This window comes from Drosophila gunungcola, unplaced genomic scaffold (assembly GCF_025200985.1).
Source record: "Drosophila gunungcola strain Sukarami unplaced genomic scaffold, Dgunungcola_SK_2 000094F, whole genome shotgun sequence".
NCBI lineage: Eukaryota > Metazoa > Arthropoda > Insecta > Diptera > Drosophilidae > Drosophila > Drosophila gunungcola.
The window spans coordinates 226,458-234,552 of NW_026453256.1; the positions used below are offsets into that span (position 1 = coordinate 226,458).

The window sequence follows — 8,095 nt, forward strand, 5'->3', positions numbered from 1 at the left end:
CGTCCACCTCTTGCCACGGAGGATCCTCACCAGGATCTGGGCCAATCGCCTCGCTAACCTTGGCCTTCTCCGCCAGAGGATACCGCATCGGCTGCGTGTACGTGATCCGTCCACGTCGTCCAAAACTGCGCTCCACCTCGCAGCACTCTTCCCGCAGTTCATCCACCGTGAGCACTTCCATCGCGTAGACAAACCTTGCGATGCTCTCCCTCAAGCCCTTTTTAATAATCTTCACCAGCTGTCGCTCTGACAGTGGCCTTTTCAGTCGAGCCGCCAACTGCTGCATCGCGTGGACGTAATCGCCAACTCCTTCTCCGGGCTGCTGCTCCCTCTGCAGAAGTTGGTGTATCCGATCGTGCTCCGTCTGATGGCATCGGAACCTATCCATCAGCGAGGCTTGAAGCTGGGACCACCTGTCCACCCTGCAGTGACGCACGTGCACCCAGTACCACTCCCGAGCCCGCCCAGTGAGCAGCAGGTGGAAGTTTCGGAGCACCTCTTGCCACGGGCATTGGCACTGCCGCTGCAGGAACTCCAACCGGAAGAGAAAATCTTCCACCGAGTTTCGCTCAATTTCCCCGTCGAAGGATACGCCCCACCGCTCAATTCGCCATTGCTGGTTGGCGGCTGCCGGCCCCACATTGGCATACAGACGCGGCTCCTCCCGGAACTCTGAGGCCCTGCGGTCCTCAACGCACCAGATGCGGACCGGGCCATCGTCTCGGCGCAACCTGCCATGATCCGGAGGATACCCGGGACTGCTACTTTCCAACTCCTGGAAATCCAGCGGCCTCCTCGGCGGTTTGGGTGGCACCCTCGGCGGAGGTAGCCTGGAACCGTCCATGCCGGCGATCTGTGTGCTCTTCGGCACCGCACCTTGCGGGGCTTGACCAAGGATTCCCGCGTTGAGCCTTGAATCCGGACGCCTTCGCTCGTCCGGCATGCTCTCCAGGGGAAGCTGAGGCCGCTGAGCAGCAGGCCTTAACACCTCGTTCATCAGCTTCATCATCTCCAGGAATCCACTTCGGATCTTGTCCCTCAGTGCCTGATTGATTCCGCCTTCTTGGGCCTTCCGATGGGTCTCCGCCGCCTGTGCCAAAGCCACATTAACGGCCGACCTTGCCGCGGAATCCACAAAAGGATCGTGGAGTCTTGCGTCCTTATCTCCCAGCTGCAATAACTCATCCGCCGCGGAACCAATTCCCTCCAGGATCTGCTGCTGCCTTAGGTCCTGCTGCAGCTCTGTGTCCTGTGGTCCTTTTTGCTCTTGTTGCAGTCCCTGGCGCAAACGGGCAAGCGGAGTCCTGGGCAACCCTTCCGATATGCGCGGCAAGCCAGCCTCGGTAGCGCCCTCCACATCCGTGGACCACATCTTTTCGTCGTCCTCGCCTGGAAAACCCTTCGACCGAAGCAGGTGATCATGCTTGCTGCCTTGTCGCTTTGACATCCTGAATTTTGATAACCCCTAACACGACTTCTGAACCCCGAATTCAATGTGCCAACCAAAAACCCAAATTATGTTTAAATAAATAAATTGTGCTGTAGCTAGTAAGTGATAAATAATAAATAAATACGAATACTTATATTACCAGGCCAATAAATAATAATAATGAATAAATAGAACCAATAAATAATAATAATGAATAAATAGAACCAATAAATAATAATAATGAATAAATAGAACCAATAAACAATGAATAAATAAGAAATAAATAAGAAAATATATTAACGACCAACAAATACCTAAGGCTAAACAAATACACACCAATATTTAGCTTCTATCAAAAAAACAAGTCCCTCAAGACTAAATTTCTTTCTCTAACTTTTTTTTTTTTTTTTTTTTTTTCCAGCCTCAATAAGGGGAGATGGAGCCGATCACCAGCCGGTAGACTCCGCCCCAGTCGTCTTGCGTCTACAATTTCGTCCGAATTTTCACTGAACAAGCCGCCCGTCAACTGGACTAACTTTCAGCAATGCTGAAAGTCGCCAGTTAAGGACTTCGGCTGTTTGCAGGATCGCATAGGATTTCCTTTTGGACTTTGCGTTTTTCATTCAAGTCGCGGTGGCCGAGCAGCGCGTGACGACGTCACGGGTCACGACCACACATTTAAGTTTTAAACCGATATGATATGAAAACGCAAATATCCAGAAAACCCAAGGATCTGCAAAAAACAAACAACTACACTGTAACGCCAAAACAAAACATTCATTAAAATTACGTTAACAAAAAAATATGTCCCTAATACCTATATCACAGTTTTATCACAGTTTTTGGTTTAACCTTTCGTGCTTATTGCACGGACGACCTGGAATGCGAATCCTTCGATTTCCTTCGAAGAGGATGTCACCGCCAAATCACAGCTAATCCCTGTGAACTGTGCCTCGGGAGCAATTGTCCTACCTCTAGTGGACAGCCTCCCTTTCTTCCTACAAAATTTAAACAACTTTTCTCCACCAGTCCGCATCCCGGTGCAATTGCATGTGTGTCATGCAAGCTACCGTTCGTGGGCTGGCTGGAGATAATAAATATGCGAGACGCCGTCGACTCGGCTATCACATATTTTATTTGTTAAGTTGGGCGCCATATTGTTACGGAACTGCATCTTTCCCGGAGGGCAGCGCCGGCTAGCCACGGAGTCCCAGGGCGGCGCACCCACCCAACCTTGGGTGCCCAAAAAGGATGTAGGAGGCACGCCCCATCTCCGGCAGACCGGAGTCTATTCCTGGTGGATTAGGATCGGCTCATCTCCCCGCCCAAGGTAACTTACACAAACATCTCGGTAGCTTGTTCACATTTAATCTTGGGCAAGTTTAATAAATAAATACATTCATTATTGATGCCTACTAATAATATACTCTTTTCGTTAGAAACACTCAAGGCCCTGAGATCGGCCGTCGCCCAGATGAAAAGCGGTCAAAGCGGCAACAACCGAAGGGAAATTTTTAGACGCTTAATACTACAAGTGTCAGGCAAAAATCGCCGCACGGCACTAAATTGGAGGCGTTTGCCAACCGGGTCGCCTAATCCTGAGGAGCTCCAAGGGAAAAGAAGGGACGTGCTGAAAATGTAAGTACGCTAAAAAAATCCCACAAGTCATTAAATTTCGCGACCCAATTCATAGGTAGTTGGACGCGCGGCCAGGGTCCGGAATTAAGCCTCTAATTTTAGATTAGATTTCACAGTGAGTAATTGACAATCTGGACTAGGTGATATTACAAAAACAATGACTAAAGCTTATTTATTGCAGAGTTCCTCGTCGGATGTGGTTGAAACTGCAGCCAGAATGGAAAAATCGCTAGCGGCGAAAACCAGCGCGAGTCCGCACGGAGCCAATTGGTCCGGAGGATAGCGCAGCGTCCGCGTAAGAGGGGCCGGAGGCAGTGCGTCGGTGGACTTGGAGATGACCACGTGGCCAGCGCGGGCATTCGTTCCCGGAACGGACTCAGCGAGGGAATCTCCGTATCTGGCCGTCTCGGAGGCAGTCGCTGTAGCTGCTGCGCTGGAGGCTGCTGCTGCGGCAGATGCTGCTGCGGCTGATGCTGCTGCGGCTGATGCTGCTGCGGCCAATGCTGCTGCGGCTAATGCTGCGGCCAATGCTGCTGCGGCTAATGCTGCGGCGGCTAATGCTGCGGCGGCTAGTGGACGACGACCAGGTTAGGTCCGCCTGGTAAGTGTTCACTTCCCAAATCTTTTAAATTTCCGGGGCCCTCTAGATAGGGTCCCCGGTGGCTTTAAAATTTACAAAAAACACTGTTATTCATAAGTTTATTGCAAATAAATAACCACTCACTTTAATTTATCTAAACACTAATAATGCACATATGAACTTATTTTTCCACGACTGTTCTCCTACGACTTATTGCAGCAACTAAAGCAAAACCCTGACCTACACCAAAGTCGTTCGCCATTTTCCCTCCCGCTCTCTCAAGATGGGTCAGCGAACGTATTCAAGGCTATTTAACCCAGTTAACGAGCGAACCGGGCTAAATTTAAATAGCTAAATCCTCTCCCGCTATCAATAGTAGGTGTCACCACCGAATCTTATCGATAGCGGGACCTGCTGACGTATCGGTTCGTTTTAGTATTTTCCAGACGGCTTCAACTGAAAATGCAACAAAACATTTGATAGCAAGGAAACCCAATCCATAGACGTGAGGCAACACTTACGGCAACCAAGCTGGCACTATAAAAAATATACATAGGAATAAAGTTAACAACTGGTAAGAAATTATAAAATTCAATATTATAGTGATGAACATCACAACTAGAAATACTAAATTCAGCAAAGCTTACCGAGGAATGAACAATAGAATAGCCTATGCAAATCATTAAATATATAATTTATCTGGGTGAGGCCCATACTATAAAAATCATCAATGGCAATAATTTCATGTGGCTGGTGTACATTGCCAGGCACAGGGGATTGCGGATCACATGACCATACAACAGATCCCAAATTGAAATCTCCTGTCACAACGAGACCAACAGAGTCATCAACGCTGCCAATGTTATTCATATGCGCCTGATAAAGCGTAAAAACACTTACAGAAGCAACCATTACAGTCTTCCCAGACGATCCAGATACCTCGACAGCCAACTGGTCCAGAAGAGAGTCCTCGTTCAAAAGTACAGCTGTGCGGCAGCAGAAGGTTCGGCGGACAGCCACGATGACACCTCCACCTCTCTCGCACTGCATTCTGCGATAGATATGGAATTAGTTTGTATCGAAGAACTCATTGGAATTAAAGTTAGGGTTGAGCCAGGTTTCAACCAATATTATTATGTCATAAACGCTGTTGGATGTGCTCATGAAGACGGACTGAGTTTTGGTTCTCATTCCAGATATGTTTTAAAAGTAAATTTTAAGGCAATTACTTCCAATTCTTTTGACGGAAGTCATGAAGTGGTTAAGTAAAACCCACAGGCAGCCTTTGTGTCGCAAGTCCAAAGAAGCCATTCAGAGCCGTACGCAATATTTCACTCCGGATACGTATTGGTAGGGGAAGATTATCATTACAAAAGTTATAGTTGCAATCCATTCGCACAATCGTAGAAGATTTACTTGCAAATACTTCCAGAGTCGGTGAGTGCCTTTGGCAGTGCGATGTAGAAAGCTCATCATCAAAGAGAGGCAATAGAAGAGAAAATTGTGGAGAGAGCAAGCGTCCGTAATAGAGTAAGATTTTCCAATCTCCCGTCTAAGGGTCGGCCGATGCGCTGATGCAGCGGGAGGTGAAGGGAGCGCAACTCCGAAGAGAGCGCTGTATAGGAGCGAACCCTTTTCAAGTAGAGAGCCGAATAAAGAATAGGTCAAAGTCATCCGATGTAGTTGCGAATATAGGTGCGAAGAGAGTGATAATTCAACGCAGTCGCTCAGCCATCCATGAGAAAGGCGAAGCGGCGAGGCAGCAGTATTTAAATTCAAGTATAGCCTTTTAAGTTCACGAAGCTCCTCTGTTTTTGAGTGCGAATCATTGCTCACTATGCAGCTATCACATTGCCTTAATAGATTTGGCATGTTAGTTAGCAATTGTAATGCCTCTTCGCGCAAAACAACGCACAAAGTGTGGAAAGTGCGATGACAAAGCGATGAACGTCGAACCGCCTCAAAACTGCACTCAGAGCATGTAAACGGAGTCATAATGAAAAATGTCAGTAACAGAGACAAATCAAGTAATTAGAAAATCATTTGAGACAGAACCTCAACTAATAAATAGAACAATAGTATTTTGTAAAAGTGAATGTATAAAAGAATACAATTTAGAATTATCTCCATTTAATTATTGAAAAACTCAAAAAGGAGTTTAATGTTTTGTGAGATTTTAATCTCCCAGATATATCTTGCTCATCTCCTACTGGCTAACTTGTCTGCAAAACCTTTGTCGGATCATGACTTTGTTGATCAACTTTAAGACCTAACATTACAACAAATTAGTATTATTCGTACCTCTTCAAATAGGCAATTAAATGTTGTATTTGTTTTGGATCCTTTTGAGGATCCATTCCATCCCACAATGGAATTGACAATTTATTTATTTAAATTATTCTATAGAGTTTTAAACAAGTTTTTTAATGGAGTCTTCCTCCAAGTCATAACAAACCTCCGCAGTTTACACAAGAGTTTAAAAGACTTTAAAATTTTAAAACAAACAATTACAAAAAGTAGAAAAGGACGGGCCATCCGATTTTTCGAAATATGTGGTTGCTCGATCAGATTTGAATGTTCCTAACAGTCAATGCTATTCTATGCATTTTAACCGGTGTAAAACCGGATTTCTCAAATAATCCGAAGCAATTTTATAACTTTGTAAATGGCAAGCGCCATGCCTTACCTTCAAAAGTACGATAAAACTCAACTGAGTCGTCTACTGACTCTGAAATTGCTGATTTATTTGCCAAGTTTTTCAAACAACCTATGGTGCGGATCCTTGTCCAGTTCAGTTTTACCCTTACAATTGAATTATGTCAAATTGTATTTTCCACGGTTATAACAGAAAGTTCTCTTTTAAAGGAGTTGCAGACCACAACACCAATATACTATCCAGAACCGGACGGGCTTCCTTGGTGCGTGCTTAGGTTTAGTGCCTCAACAATTTGTAAATCGATTCTTAAACTTTTTCAATTGTCTAGCTTAGCATCAGTTTTTCCAGCTATCTGGATAGATTCTTTTATTATTCCACTCCATAAAAAGGAAGGTAAGTCGGATGTTCAAGATAATAGAGGTATTTCTAAATCGTCTGCAATGCCTAAAGCATTTTAGCGCATTAGTACTTCTCATCTGCAACATTTGTGTTCGTCGCTAATATCACCTCATCAACATTTGACATTTATTATAGTTAATGGATTTAATAATAAAATGCAGAGAGATGTTATATATACAGATTTTAGTAAGGCTTTTGGTTCTGTTAACCATTCTCTTCCTTTGTTTAAATTTGGTCAGCTCAGGTTTTCGAATATTCATTTAGCTTTGATTTCGAGTTATTTGATTGGTAGAACAAACAGCAGCAAAAGCATTTTAACAAAAACTGAATTAACGAAAAATCTTTGCGGACTTCTATAGGCAATAGTACGTAAATTAATAGTCTTACTGGTTTTTGTTTCAGGTCTTTTCGATATATTTTTTGGTAATAAAAAAAAGAAGATTCAGTAGATTGGCAGTATAGCCGTGATTTTATTTCAAATTAAAAACAAAATTGTTTTTCATACTTCATTACATGTTTCATAAATCAATAAATAACAGAAAGTCGATTCCTTTGTTTGCTAGAGTTGTGTTATCCCTTACGATTAACAATGATAATTATAATAAAGTGAGATTGTTTTTTCGTTGAATCTTATTTGTCTTACTCAATAATATTGATCAAGCAATGACAAATGCTAGCCCAAGTCTCTTTTATTAAAGGCTGATACAAGTTTTGTTGATTGTTGTAGCCTTGAAGAGTGATTTTAACCTGCTAACACTGGATTAATGCTGTTCATTCGGTGTTGAACGCTCTTCGACGGTGACATCAGCTTGCTTTCCGTTACTATAAATAATATAGAAAAAACTTTTGATTGTTCCCGTAGGGACTCTATGATATAGTAGTCCAATGTTAATTTAAACCGTAATTAATAATAAATCTGTTGTCTGGAAAATTCTCTATATTTTGGATAAAATGGACAGAGCAAAATATGGTGACTAAAGCATTTTTTAGACTAGAACCTGAAGCGTTTCAAACCATACATCTATGGCAGACATTTATACAATACAAACATATACAAAATTTAAAATTTCGTTTGCTTCGCGAGCATTTAAAACATTGGTGTTTCATTTCTGGGTTTTTGTGATTTAGCAGTCTTTCCGTTGTGCTTTGTCTGTTCGTCTGCAGAGACTTTGGGGATATTGCGAAACGGGTTTGGTGATTCTACCATGTCGCAGAAATATGTTTATAAGTGATACAAAGACTTTAAAGAGGGTCGAGAATTTGTTGATGACTTGGAACGCTCCGGACCACCATCGACTTCAACAGATGACTAACAAGTCAATGACGTGAAGGAATTAGTGCCGGTTTCGTAACCGTTATCCTTAACCTTTTGGTGTTGGGATTGCAGGCTCTT

At 43.6% G+C, this 8,095-nt stretch overlaps 1 long non-coding RNA gene across 2 annotated transcripts; it reads left to right on the plus strand.

Annotated features, from left to right (window-relative positions):
• The first annotated feature begins 2,672 nt into the window (after window positions 1-2,672).
• LOC128265102 (uncharacterized) lies at window positions 2,673-4,140 on the plus strand. Of its 2 annotated transcripts, XR_008268804.1 has the most exons (6): window positions 2,673-2,759; window positions 2,869-3,067; window positions 3,123-3,182; window positions 3,249-3,668; window positions 3,867-4,022; window positions 4,094-4,117. It is a non-coding gene; the product is annotated as an uncharacterized LOC128265102 (long non-coding RNA). The 2 variants fall into 2 exon arrangements; XR_008268803.1 differs by having other exon boundaries at window positions 3,867-4,140.
• The last annotated feature ends 3,955 nt before the right edge of the window (window positions 4,141-8,095 follow it).